This window comes from Poecile atricapillus, chromosome 2 (genome assembly GCF_030490865.1).
Source record: "Poecile atricapillus isolate bPoeAtr1 chromosome 2, bPoeAtr1.hap1, whole genome shotgun sequence".
Taxonomy (NCBI): Eukaryota; Metazoa; Chordata; class Aves; order Passeriformes; family Paridae; genus Poecile; species Poecile atricapillus.
Window position 1 is genome coordinate 57,288,372 of NC_081250.1, and position 15,052 is coordinate 57,303,423.

A 15,052-nucleotide genomic window follows, 5' to 3' on the forward strand; every position below is an offset into this window, starting at 1 on the left:
CATCAGACTGCTGAGAAGACCCAGGAAAACTATTGCAGTCATTCCTAACTTCAGCTTTCTCCAATGAGAATTAATCCCTGTTCCATTTGGTAGTTAAGGAGACCACACTTTTCAGGCTGGTTCCATGCTTTTTTGCAGTAAATTTCTGTTTGTAGAGTCTGATCTCACATCTTTAGCTATGTCATACTAGCAACACCAGTTTCCTTTCAGCTTTGCGTGTTCTTTATTCAACCATTGTCCAAAACATCTGTGTAATCTTTTCAGTATAGTATTTTTGCCTTCCTGTTTACCTTTTTCACACTTGTTCTCAGTCTGTTTGTAATGACTTATTATTCCCGTGCTGTTTGAAATCATTTCCCAAGGGCAAAAACTAGCTTAGTGAAACAGCAGAAGCTTCATCAGGAGCTTTTATTCAACAAATGCTAAAAAAAATTGCGCAATTTTTTTTCTGTTTATTTTTTAATAGAGTACTCGTAATTCAGCTAATTTTTAAAAGAATATTAAATTGCCACAGATTTTTATCTATTGTTATTTACAGACAAAATATCATATACAGAAATATCAATTACACTTAGAAGTCATTTAATACATTTATTATATGCATTATTCACATGTATACACATACAATTAATAGTGCACTGACAGCCAACAGAGCTAATGACACAGAGTGTTAATTACCAGGTTTAATTGATACAGTTACAATTTTCATGGATAGAAATTCAGAGTCAAAACTCAGATTTGTGTGATTGCACAAACATGCACACAGTGCATGTTGTTTCACATAATGTTTTCAAGGAAGAAACAACATTTTCTTAGACTCCTATATAATCCAGTTCTTCTGTGCATAAAATTTTCATTGCCACATGGATTGAAACTATATTTTCCTACATTGCAAGGAGAAAAAATAATAGTGTAACAAAAGCAAAATCACAGATAAAAAGGAGACCATCATCCTTAAATATAATTTTAGTATAAAAGACAGGTCTGACAAAGAAAAGTTAATTTCAAAAGCACACCTGTTTTTTTCAGGATGGTGGGACTGAACTAAATATAATACAGAGTGTTCTAACTTTCCTGATGTTAACTTTGCCTCATAGCTGGCTAATACATCCTTACAGAGTCAGCCAATTTTCTCCTCATTCTTCTTTCACTGTTCTCTGTAAAATAGGGGTAATGCTAATTACTTATATAATCTAATAGGGATGCTGACGTGAATGCTTTGTGCTAACAATATTTTGACCCAAGCACTATATTAAATACTGTAATCAATACAACTGCCAGTGTCTCCACTAAGTATTTTTCTGTGCCTTTTCAGAAAGACAGGTGTCTGCCAGGTCATATACACCATGCACACATCAGATGAAAGTCGTGGCAGGCTGGGAAAGTTTCTCCTGACTGGAAAAGAAAAAATATAACGCACAAACTCACCAAGTGAACTATAGTTAGTCAGTGTAAGTCAAGATCATAGAGCAGATCCTCCTGGAAATTACTCTAAGGCACATGGAAAACAGGGATTAGTGACTGCCAACATGCCTTCACTAAGGGAAAACCACGGCTGGCAAATTTTTTGACCTTCTATAATGGGACTGCAGTATTGGTGGATAAGGGGGAGTGGCTGATACAATCTACCTGTCCTTGTGCAAAGTACTCAACATTGTCGCACACAATATCCTTGGCTCTAAAATGGACAGACAAGGATCTGACAGCTAGAGGACTCCATGGATAAGGAGTTGTCTAGATCCTCACACTCAAAGAATTCCTGTCAATGACTCAACATCTGGGTGGAAAGCAGTAATGAGTATTGTCCCTCGGGTTCATACTGAGATCAATATTGTTAATGTGTTTGTCAGGGATATGGACAATGGGATTGAGAAGACCCCCAGCAACTTTGCTGGAGACACTAAACTGAGTAATCTGGTTGATACTCCAGAGGGAAGAATCCAGAAAGACCTTGAGAGGCTTGAGAGGTGGGCCTGTGAAGCCTCACGAAGTTCAGAAAGGTTAAGTGTAAGGTCCCACATTTGTATCAGGGTAATCTCTGGGCAGGGCAATGAGAGAACTGAGACTAGCCCTATGGAGAAGGACTTGGGGGAGCAGGTGAATGAGAAACTGAACATTAACCAGCACTGTGTACTTACCACACAAAAATCCAACTGTATTCTGGGCTGCATTAAAAGCAGTGTGACAAGCAAGTCAAGGGAGGTTTTTCTGCTCCTCTATCTACTCTGCTTTGGTGAGACTACACCCAGAGTGCTGCATCCAGCTCTGAGGTCCCCAGCACAGGAAAGACATGGACCTGTTTGGGCAAATCCAGAGAAAGGCTGGAGCATTTCTCCTATGAGGATAGGCTGAGAGATTTGGCTGCTCAGCCTGCAGAAGAGATGACTTCAGGGAGACCTCATAAAACTTTTCAGTACCTAAAGGCAGCCTACAGGAAAAATGGGAAAGGACTCTTTATCAGGAAGTGTAGTGACAGGACAAGGAGTAATGGGTTTTAAGTGGGAGAGGGTAGACTTAGATTAGATATTAGGAAGAAATTCTTTACAGTGGGTGGTGAGGCACTGCACACGTTGTCTAGAGAAATTGTGGATTCCCATCCCTGTTATTGTTTGAGCACACTGGATTGTGTGCTAAACAACCTGGCCTAGTGTAAAGCGTGTCTGCCCACAGCACTAGAAGTAGGTGACCATTGAAACTAGAAGGTCTTTAAGGTCCCTTCCAACCCAAATCACTTTATTATTCTATTCTATGTTTATAATTACTCTAGAGGGGAAAAAGTGTTATATAAATGTGCAAACACAGATACTATGCTTTCTGAAAATTTCTGAAAGAATATGCTGCAGGCATGTTGTCAGCTTCTATAGAGACATGAAAATCTTGTTTAGAAAGTTGAATAATTCAGTTTTACTCTAGACTAAAGCACATAGACCTTTTTGTTAATGTTACAATAGCATTGTGAGAAAGTGTTTTGAATTTTTTTTCTTCTATAGTGCTAGAAGTCCAAGTCTTCTGGCCTGCAGCAGTTGGTCAAACACACGTGTTCCCTTTTATTAAGACCTATAAGAGAGCTATAAAGTTGTGAAACATTGAAAAGAGTATTATTCACTTCTTTTTTTGGAGATTGCAAATGGGAAGACACTTTCCCATATTCAAAGAGAAAAAGGTAACCTCTTCCATGCCCCACATACCACAGGAATGTCATGGAATGAAACTCACCTCCCTGCTCTAGTCTTGAAGTCAGGAACCAAGGCACTCCTTACAGCATGCAAGTAAGAGGAAAAAGACAACAACTCCTAGAAAGGCAGCAGATTCTTAATTTAAAATTCTTTTTCAGAAACATCAATCTATATAGAACTAACTGATTTATTTTAAAGGTTTTCTTCCTTTCTCCTCCTCAAATTCCACTTTATTACTGCAATAAGTTCTTTACATGCATATGGGAAAGAAGGGAGAGGGGATCAACTAAAGAAATTATCTTTTTTCATCTTTGAGGTTTTAAGCATATTTCACAAGAAAGTAAATATACCGCAAAGCATTTGCTCAGAACTAGCTACATGGAAGCAGACAACTGCTAACTAGCTTTATGACATTTTCATTCTGTAGAAAAGCAGTGAGGATGAAGATATTTACCACCATGGAAGGAATGAGTAGTTATTTTTACATCCAGATATCTAGGAACAGTTAGACTCAGTAATATATAGTGGCAAAGACAGCTTCCTTAATCTAGTATATATTTTATAATCAGATTACATTCTGCACAGCAAATTCCCTTGACTCATTCAAAAACTGTACAGAAACATTAATGAGCCAAGATATTCAGAGATCTGTTTAATTAATTTGAAATGCCTAATTTTGCCATTAAAGGTGATACTAAACAAATTTCGTAAGTATACAAATGGATAACTGCAGGGATGATAGACTGCTGTTATAAAGTCCTAATATCAGAGAGATTTTTCCTTCATTGCTTTACCCAACAGCTGAATCATTCTCCCCAGACTAAATATTTCTGAAGGAGTATGTCAGGTGAGCAATACCAAGCCAGATATCAGGCCTTTCAGCTGTGCTGTTTGCCTCTTGATAGATGATCATCAGCAGAACAAGATGGGAAATAAATGCAGATTTGCACAGTTCAGCATACCTTGTGCTGATTTGGCTGCATATTTAGCTGCAATATATAGGGGTTGCTCACTACAGAGACTCTAGTCTCACAAATATCCATGGGACTCTGACCAAAACAGAAATCCAATAAGTTATTGGAGAGAATTTTGCAGGTAATAGACAAAGAGATAGCAATAACAGCATTTCCACATAAAAATAAAACCTTAGAAAACAGCACCCTTCTCCACAACCTCTCTTTCATTCTTTTATGTTTCCTCCCTCCTTAAACATATGCAGTTTTTAATCCCAGCAGACCAGTCTTTCACAATGTAAAGTGAATGGAATTCTGCTATTTTCTGGCAACCAGATATATAAGAGAGTGTCTTTTTCTCAGTCCCAGGTTTGAAAAATTGCAATAAACAACAGAAGATTCCGCGATACTGCATTGTGGTACATAGCAGGTGGGTGCCATGGGTTATCTGCAGTGTCAGCTCTGGCAATATGTCTTCATAGCTGCTTGTTTTAGTTCACCCAATAATCACCCATCTGTGTCATGAAAGTTATTAAGAATGTTTCACAGGATTATACAGAATCAAACAATCTGACTTTAACTGCTTTCATCCAGCCTAAACATTTGTGAAGGATTTCTCGTGCTTACATACAGTGCTTTGATGCATTACAGTCATGTTTGTTGCTCTTGGCACAAGCTTTGATGGGAAGGCAATTTGACCCCTGCCTTCACAATATGCTGTAATGTTTCTTCTCAAAGGAATCAACTTTATTGTCATGCTATTTTGTATGCAAATGACAACAGTGTCCATAAAAGGCAGCTATTCTACTCTTTCACCCTGAAAGAGTATTATAAATTTATTTTTTCAAATTCTATTTTAATAAAGTTTTGAAAAATTATATAGGCAGGATCTCCCCACAAATAAAGATGCTAGTGTTTTGCAGAAGTTCCTAATGTGAAATGGAACAAACACTGGAAAATCTTGTTTCTTTATCCTTTGCAGCAATTAACCCCAACTCATGACATATCAAATTGTCATTTTTCTGTGCCATCAGGAATAGCTCAATTCCTAAGACCACCAGTCATCTGCAGCTACTGATTTTTACAATAATTATTAATATTTGTGGAGCATATTGGCAAAAAGAAAAATTATTTTTATAAAAGAACAAAACAAAAAGCAATTAAAGATACAAAATCCAATCAGCAACATTTACAGGATCATAGAATAAACTAGGTTGGAAAAGACCTCTGGGATCATTGAGTCCAACCTACTAGAACATGGCACTGAGTGCCACGTCCAGTTCTTAAACACTTCCAGGGATAGTGACTCCACCACCTCCCAAGGCAGCCCATTCCAATGCCCAATCATTCCTTCTGTGAAGAACTTCTTGCTAATGTCTTCCCAAACCTCCCTGGTGCAGCTCAAGACTGTGTCCTCTTGTCCTGTCACTGGCTACCTGGAGAAAGAGACCAACCCCCACCTGGCTACATCATCCTTTCAGGTAGCTGTAGGGAGTGGTAAGGTCTCTCCCCTGAGCCTTCTTTTCTCTTGGCTTAAAACTCACAGCTCCTTCAGCTGCTCTTCATAGGACTTGTGTTCCAGACCCTTCACCAGCCTTGTTGCCCTTCCCTGGACATGCTCCAGCATCTCAACATCCTTCCTAAACTGAGGGGCCCAGAACTGGACACAGCAGTCAAGGTGTGGCCTCACCAGTGCTGAGTTCATGGGAAGAACCACTTTACTTCTTCTGCTGGCCTCACTGGTCCTGATAAAGGCCAGGATGCTTTTGGCCTTGGCCACGTGGGCACACTACTGGATCATGTTCAGTCTGCCATCAATCAGTACCCCCAGGGTCTCTCTCTGCCTGGCCTCTGTCCAGCCACTCTGGACTCAACCTGTAATGCTGCAGGGAGTTGTTGTGGCCAAAGTGCAGGACCTGCCACTTGTCTTGTTAAACCCCATATTTTTGGATTTGGCCATTTAATCCAGCCTGTCCAGATCCCTCTGCGGAGCTCTCCTACCTTCCAGCGGATTGATATTCATAACCAACTTGGTGTCATCTGCAAATTTCCTAATGGTGGACACAATCCCCTCATTCAGATCATCAGTAAAAATATTAAACAGGACTGGGCCCAACATAGATCCTTGGGGAATCCCACTAATCACTGGCCACCAGCTGGATGCAGCACCATTCACCACCACTCTCTGGGCCCAGCCATCCAGCCAGTTCTTAACCCAGTGAACAGTGCACCTGTCCAATCCATGGGCTGCCTGATTTTCCAGGATTATTCTATGGGAGATGGTGTCAAAGACTTTGCTGAAGTCAAGGTAGACAACATCCACAGCTTTCCCCTCATCCACCAGGTGGGTCACCTGGTCATAAAAGGAGATCAGGTTGGTCATGAAGGACCTGCCTCTCCTAAACACATGCTGGCTGGGTCTGATACCCTGGCCATCCCGTAGGTCCCATGTGATCACATTTAAGATGAGCTGTTCCATAACTTTTCTGGGCACCAAGGTCAGGTTGAATGGCCTGTAGTTTCCTGGTCCTGCTTACAGTCTTTCTTAAGAATGGGCATCACATTGGCCAGATTCCAGTCATCTGGGACCTCCCTGGTTAGCCAAGATTGACAATAAATGATGAAGAGCAGCTTGGAGTAGCTCCCTCAATGCCCTAGGATGGATCCCATCTGGTCCCAAAGACTTATGAGCATCTGAGTGGCTCAGCAGGTCACTAACTGCTTCCTTCTGGATTACAGGGGAACTATTCTGGTCCCTATTCTCATCTACTAGCTCAGGAAGCCAAGGGCAGGACGCTTCTGACTCCTGCTGAGCTTCTCTCAGGGTTGGAAGGGTGTAACTCCACCAGTTTATTTCTCTTTCACTCCTCCTAATACTCCTGAGCCTTTCCACTTCTTCCTTAAGTTTTGCCACCAGAGTGGATCATTCACCTGCACACATCACATGCAGGTGTCTTTTGCACTGTCCTCCAGTACTAGCAGCAAGCTCAGACACTCCCTGCTGCCAGTGCCCTGGACAGCTGGGTCCTCCTTGGAGCATTCTGCCTGGGTTAGAACACTCTTGCTGCAATATCAGCAATGGCTTTTTGACCATTTGTAAACCATTGATGGATCTAGTGAAGTTGGGCAAAACCCAGACCAAAACAGCCAAAACACCACATGCTCCTAACACACAACCTACCCCCAGGAGCCAGCAGGGTGGATGAGCTCTTCCTGCACTGCCACGCCACACTCCTGCTCCTCATGCTCCCTGTAGCCATCTAAATCTCTCAATGGCCCTAGCACTGCCCCTTGCTCACCTGCTAAGAGGTTCAAAGTGAAAAAGACAGGAATAGGTTGCAATTTCAATTATGTAAAATACAAGTTTTGGAGTTAAAAATTGAAGAGGTCAGAACCAAATTTGAATGGGATCATCTGCATAGGACACTGCTACTTTGGTAATTCATGGTCCCACTGTTGATTAGCTGATACTCTCCATGAAAACAAAACTTGATACTATCAGTCAAAGCAACATTCTGGCCTCATAATTTCTTATTTTACCAAGTCCTTTTTATGTTATGAAGTTGCTTAAAACTCTATTCCCTGGTGCTTAAATCAGTGTGAATGAATAGATAACCCTAAATTTTCTTTGCACACGGTTTTCTAAAAGAAGATCTTAAAATAACTGAGTAGTGGTTTCAATTGATTTGGTATGATTTAAATACCTCTATTTATTTTAACCATGTATACAGCCAAGAAGCCTTTATAGAAACTGACTTTCCTAATACAGAAGAACCTTCCTCTGCATATAAATACAATACAAAGCCTAAGATGCTACATCAAAAATAGCAAATGCTGAACCAAGAAATGTTTCAAAAGTTCAGTATTATGTCAACATCCAACTCACAAGTATCTGACTTTTCAGCACAACTTGCCATCTTCCAGAACAAATATGCTGGCAACTTCTCATTGAAGAGGAATAAATCATTCCTCACAATTTCATTTGATCATTTCACTCAATTTGCTATCAAGTAGTACAGAGTCACTTTTAGCTCTGACAGTGAATTTCATGCACTTTCTCTAACTTCTGCAACCTCACAGCTCCAAGCACTTTCTCCTAGAAAAATCTGGGTTTCTTAGCCAGCCTTCCTCTTACTTCCCTTGCTTGCACTTCTTAAAGTGCTTCCTTGTGGAAACTCTTTGTCAGGCTCCTCCAGGTTTCCCAGTAGGAAGATTTATAAATCCTTAGAAGCCTTCTCCAGAGCAGCCTCCCATCCCCACAGCCACTGGCCAGGGAGATGGACCAGTCCAGGTAGTCATGAATCTGCCTCCTTTGAGGCACAAAAGCCATTGCTTTAAGCTCTGACAGCAGTCTGCATCAACTAACAGACACTGTTTGTTTCCAAAAATAAAGCAAATAAAATAAAAGATGCAGACCAAGTTCCCTCCTCTAAGCTCCTCTCATTTTAACAGCAGAGACACAAACACACACTTCACTGTCCCCTATTCAACCCTAGAAAAATTATTTCCATACACTTTTCAGTTATCTGTACATTGCTCTACTCTTCTCAATGTGACAGACTCACCAAGGACCTCTTCTCATCAGGCACACCCAGGTGCCAGTATCAGAGGAGAAATCTCTCCCTCAAAAAGTATAGCCTGGTGCCACCAAAGATAGATAACTAAACATCTCACTAGTACAAAGGTTATATAAAAAAAAATGTGAGAAAGGTTAGAAAAAGGTCACAAACAAATCCACAATCAACCAAATAAACCTAACAAAAAAAGCAAACAAACAAACAAACAAAAAAAAAAAAAAAAAAAAAAAAACCACCAAACACACACACACCAAAAAACCCCAAACAAGCCAAACCAAAAAATCCCAGCAAACAACCAGGTGCTGCCACGCAAGAGTTGTACATTTTTAATCTAAATTCAGCTCAGTACCACCACGCTTTTCTGATGTTCTGGTGCCTTCCAGTGTCCAATCAGACAGCTGAGGGTTCCTACCAGGAGAATATATCCTCAGCTGACATGAAAGCAGCATCTGTGACCCTAATGTATGAGGGAGCATTGCCAGCTCACAAACTTGAGAATTATAGGCAGCTGCTTCCATGGACTTTATGCCCTTCTCCACTTGAACACATCCAAATTTTAAGCCTGGAATTCATGATAACCTCTCCTGGGGGCCTTGCCTGTTCTTCTGCCCATAGTCAACCTGCCAGCAACTATCCAGTCTGATTGAAATTAAATAAAAGGCATGCAAATGTTCTGAACTACAAAGAATAACAGTGCTGAGGAAATATGCTTCCACTGAGGTATTATTTACTCAGATAGAATCCAGAACGTCAGCTGAAACTTTTTAATTCTTACCAATCACCCCGTGACTAAGTCCTTAAATATTTGCATTTAAAATCTATATTTATATTAATTACCTGATTTGGATCAAGATAGTACATAAACACCTGCCACTTCATTTTTTACTAGAGTATTTTTTATTTCACACAAAGTGTTGGATCCTTTTCCACTGTGGTAGCTTTACAATCTGAAATTTAACTTTCCACTGAAATCTCCATATAGCAGACAATTTTCATTAATGAAAATAATGCAGAAACTAAAATTAGTGTCTCATAATTTAGAAAGCTTTTAATATTCTTCCCTGTGCTGCAGTAAATTGAGTTGTGGAATGATTTTGTGGAATATCAGAGCTAATTAATGCTTCACTGTACAAGAGGTATTAAATTATACATGTATTTTAGCCTTTAGAAATACTTCAGTTTATGGCTTCCTTCCCACGCCACTAACTTATGCTAGGCTACAATGCTTTTAGGCATAGGCTTCCTTAAAAATGGTGTGTTTTTCCAGGTACAAATACTGTAATACTGGTAAATCTATATATTCGTTTAGTTTTTGATTTTTATAAAACACTGTAGAATTCCTTCTGAAAGGAGTGTGTAAAATATGAGCCTTCTAGACTTAATGTGTCACTCCTAAAGCTCAAAATTATTGAAGTTTTTAAATAAAGCAACAGACCAGAATTAATTTACTGTTCATAAATGCAGAATCATACAATGTGGGATTACAAAGAGCAAGGACCAAGTCTTTCACCTTTCAAATGCTAAGAATCCAATAAACAAACCATACTGAAGTGGTACTGTCTTGTAAATCAGCCTCCTACTACAAGCTGCTGCAAGTCTGATTTGGGCTTTTTTTTTTCCCATACCCATTTATCCCAAAGCTAAAACAGCAAATAAAATCAAGAATTATATTGTTTTAAGGAGCATATCCATTCTTGCCAGAGACTGGATTGAGAAAATTCACTAGTGTATCATAAGCTACCAGAAGTTTTAAAAAGTTAAAGGTTTAGAGATAATTAGAGATCTATATCTGATTGGTCCCATTAATCCAAAAATGTCAGTCTAACATAATTCCCTTGGCTGCATGAACTCCCTGCTGCTGCTAAGAAAACACATTTTTTAAATCCTCTATTTTAAAATGTACCATACTTTTTGTGCTGCAATACACATGTTCATCCCAAAAGGCCCATTACAAACTGAATCCAATACTGATCCAACTAAAATATTATAGCTCCATTAACTAGAATGAAATACATTGATTTGAGCCCAGACAGATCTCTAATATTGTTGACTGCTTTGTTTTATTGGTATGCAGGACATTTGAATTTCCATAATGTAGTTCGACAGACTAAAACTGAATGAGGATTCAATGTATGTTTGAACTATGATGGTGAAACATGTGAAGGCATCTATGATTTTGTATTTGTTTCTCTTCTTAAAAAAGAAAAAAATCAGACCAATCAAAACAAATAAATTTGAGATTGAGGGATATATTAGGTAAATAAATAGCATTTCTTTTCTCTGCCTGTCCTTGCATTGAATCACAAAATACCAACTCAAGTACTCACCACCACCTGAAATCAACTTCCATGCTGAGATTGCTACAGTAACATGAAATCTGCTTCATTGTAACATCTGTGGTTCCAGCATATCCACCTAACTGAAAGCACAAAGTACCAGGTCAGACTGAACAGCCCAGAACTGACACCAGGCTGCATAAATAAGATACTGGAATAAAGAGCCTATTTATGTTGTCTATCCGTCTTTGGTGGCTTGAATATTGCAGTTTTGCTGAATAAAAGTAGATAGACATTTTTAGCTTAGCCAAAACCAGAGCTGAAGTACAATAATACTGTTTTTAAATATTGAAAGAAACATGTTGATAAGTTATTCGTTTCTGTCTTTATGTCCAGACAGGTCTGGAAACAAAAATTGAAATCCCAGTATCTGTTTTTCCACAATGACAAATAAAAAAACCACTTGGTACTATATTGTGTGCCATTATCAAAAATTATTTGAAAAAGTCACACTAATGCAATTCTCTAGCTAGCAACTTAAGAAACACTTGTATTTATTTGCAGTTGTAGTCTTTTAGCTCTCCTCCACCTTTTTTACTTCCCTAGACTAAACCAGCTGTACAATTTCCATCTCATCAGCCAGGGTCTCATCACTCACAGCTGCAGTTCCAGGCTGAACATGACCTTCTATGGTGTAGTAGGTACTCAGTATTCAGGTAGGGTGCCACAGGACTCTGTATACACATTTTTTCATGTCTCTTTTAAACCTGTACCTCTCATTGCTTGAACAGCAAAGGTGTCAGCATACATCTTTATAACAGCCTGCTCCTTCTCTCTCCAGAGAGGTATGCAGAACACGACAGGGACTAGCATCACCAAAGACATAAGCTGATTGTCTCATGGATCACCTTGTTCTCATCTACAGCCTCTCTTAAAGGTATGAAATTTTAAGATTGTTTATACTCGCCTTTTTGAAAAATTCTTCTTCGTCAACAGGAGGAGATGCTTCAGCCCATCATCTTAGTGGCCCTTCACAGGACTCTCTCCAGTATGTCCATATCTCCCTTGCTCTGGTGAGCCCGAACTGGACACAGTACTCCATATATGGCCTCACCAGAGCAGAGCAGAGGAAGAGGATGTCCTCCTCTGACCTGCAGACAGCCCCTGTATTAGTTCAGCCCAGGACACTCTTGGCCTCTGTTGCTGCAAGACTGAATTTCTGCATGGTGGGCTCATTAAGTTACATTTAATTATTGTAATTCCTCAATATCTTTACTCCATTGAAAAATCATGAAAGGTTGCAGACTAGTGCACTTCTACTTATCAACAAAAGCCTTTCTTAGAGTAGGCAGAGAACCTGAAATGCCATGGGGGCTGTCTGTAAGGTGGAGCTTCTACACAAACTACATGTACTGCAAGGATATTCTGGTGCACAACAATCTGAATGTCACAAACACCTTGGACCTACATACTGCTTAGCAATATTTTAGCTGGGATTAAAAACATAATGAGTTGGTGCCTAATTTGTCCTTTATTTCATTTGTAAATGTTAGACTTTTAACATTTGTTAGACTTTTTGACATTTTAGACTAGTTGGCTTTTTGACATTTGTCAAATCCCACTCCAAAATAATTAGTTCTGCCAAATTTTAGCTTGCTCATTAATCTTATCTGAAGAATTTCTGCTATGTAAATAAAGAAAGAGGCTTATTATTTTAGAATTTTCAGTGGTATATTACAGATAACCTTTATAAAATCATTGCGGCCATTTAGGAATATTAAGGACATTATTCATTCTGTAATATAGTTTAATAAGAAATTGCGACTTAATGGAAGCTTAAATGCTCCTTGGTAACCTATCTTGATGACTCAGAAATAAATGACCTTTTGTGAAACATCTCTGATGTAGTGTTCCATGGTCTGTTGTTATATCTAATGGTTTTGAGTCTAATGGAATGTAGTTCCAAAAATTTCAAGGTTGAAAATCTCAGGTAATCCCTACAAAGAAGGTAATGCAGAGGTTTTAAGTGCTCAGATCTATAATCTTCCTGTGAATATATTTTAGCTGGAATTTTCACTAGTGCTATTAGGAAAAAACCATGAAGCTAAAATTTTACTATTGTATAAACATTTATTAAGACATCACCCACCACAGTTTGGAATGTCTAAAAAAAGAAAAAAATTAATTTTCTAAAGCAGATAAATAATGACAATACAAAAATCTCAGTTCAGTTATTAGCTGGAAGAAGTAACTTTATCATTCTATTTCATTGATTCAGACCTAGCCACCACTTTCTGCAGCAAACAGAAAACTTGCAATAGGGATAACCAGAGACTCGAGACTTTCTGGTGACCTTTGCATGCAAGACATGCCTTTTGTAAGTACCAATGATGGAGGTTCTTATTTAATATTTATTTTATCTTTATTATACTGGATTTAATAGGTAAAGACACTACTGCAGCATTCTACAGCTACAGAAAAAAAAATATATATAAGCCACTGAATATATCATTAGGATTGCTTTATTTTAGGTTCCGAGTTTCTGCATATTTCGTTTGACTACTTAATTAGTAATTAAATTAAATTAAATTCAACTACTAAAGTAATCAAAAGTAATTAAAATTACTAAATAAGTTTGCCAATGATACTAGATTGGGAGGAGTTGTCAGCTCCCTCAAGGGCCAGGAGGCCCTGCAGAGAGACCTCAACAAATTAAAGAGGTGGGCAATCACCAGCTCTGTGAAGTTCAACAAGGGGAAGTGCTGGATTCTGCACCTGGGGTGGGGCAACCCTAGCTGTGTGTATAGACTGGGAAAAAAGAGGTTGGAGAGCAGCCCTATAGGAAGGGACCTGGGGGTCCTGGTCAATGGAAAGCTGAATGTGAGTCAGCAGTGCCTGCACAGCCAGGAGGGACATCCATGTCCTGGGGTGCATCAGGCACAGCACTGCCAGCTGGGCAAGGGAGGGGACTGTCCCCTCTGCTCTGCACTGCTGCAGCCTCACCTCCACTGCTGGGGGCAGCTTTGGGTGCCACAATATACGAAAGGTATAAAGCTATCAGAAAGTGTCTAAAGGAGGGCTGTGAGGATGGCGAAAGGCCTTTGAGGGGAAGGCCTGTGTGAGGAGCAGCTGAGGTCACTTGGGCTGTTCAGCCTGGAGGAAACTGGGGGGAGACCTCATCGGAGTCTACAACTTCAGAGGAGGGGCAGACACTGATCTCTTCTCTCTGGTGACCAGTGACGGGACCCAAGGGAATAGTGTGAAGCTGTGCTAGAGGAGATTTAGGTGGGATATCAGGAGAAAGTTCTCACCCAGAGGATGGTTAGGCACCGGTACAGGCTCTCCACAGAAGTTGTCACAGCACCAAACCTGATGGAGCTCAAGAAGTGTTTGGACAGCACTCTCAGACCCATGATCTTGGGGTGTCTTGTGCAGGTCCAGGAGTTGGTCTCAATGGTCTTCATAGGTCCCTTACAACTCAGAATATTCTATGATTCTGTGAAAATGAAAAATAATTGGATTTATCTTTGGTGGAATTGAATCATGAGTCTTTATGTACTAAAGCTAAAAAAGTAGTAAAATGTTTAGGCTAAATATTGGTTTCAATAATAAAGTTCAATTGGTACTGCAGACTTCTTAAAAGTCTGTGTATTTAGCATTTTTGGTTGGATAGCAACGCTATGAACTATTTTGTGCAACATTTTCCTTTAATAAAGTAGGGGGTTTGTTACTAAGAATCTCTACTGTTTTGCAAAAAGATACAGAACAAGAGCTAATTTATTAAATAGTTTGATTGTGTAACATAGTCTCATGGTTAACATCCAGTAACACTACTAGGACAATAGAAACTTTTGGCATAAAAAACTTTATTCTTGTTTATTACCACTAGCGGTGGAGGCAACAATAGTGGAAAATAAGACGTGTAGGACCTCAGTCCCTACACAAAGTCATGCTGTATGACACAACATAATTGTCTGTCTCAGAGACAACCATGCTTTGAGGCAGCAGGCCCCTTTTGAAGATGCCCTGGAGGGGAATTATACATAATGTTATTTTTTTTATTTACCAAT

The 15,052-nt window shown here is 39.4% G+C and overlaps 1 long non-coding RNA gene across 1 annotated transcript; it reads right to left on the reverse strand.

Moving 5' to 3' along the window:
* Positions 1-683: 683 nt before the first annotated feature.
* Positions 684-14,464, reverse strand: LOC131576287 (uncharacterized). Its single transcript, XR_009276951.1, has 3 exons — positions 14,294-14,464; positions 2,139-2,296; positions 684-1,395 (listed from the first exon to the last, which is right to left on the reverse strand). It is a non-coding gene; the product is annotated as an uncharacterized LOC131576287 (long non-coding RNA).
* Between the last annotated feature and the right edge of the window lie 588 nt (positions 14,465-15,052).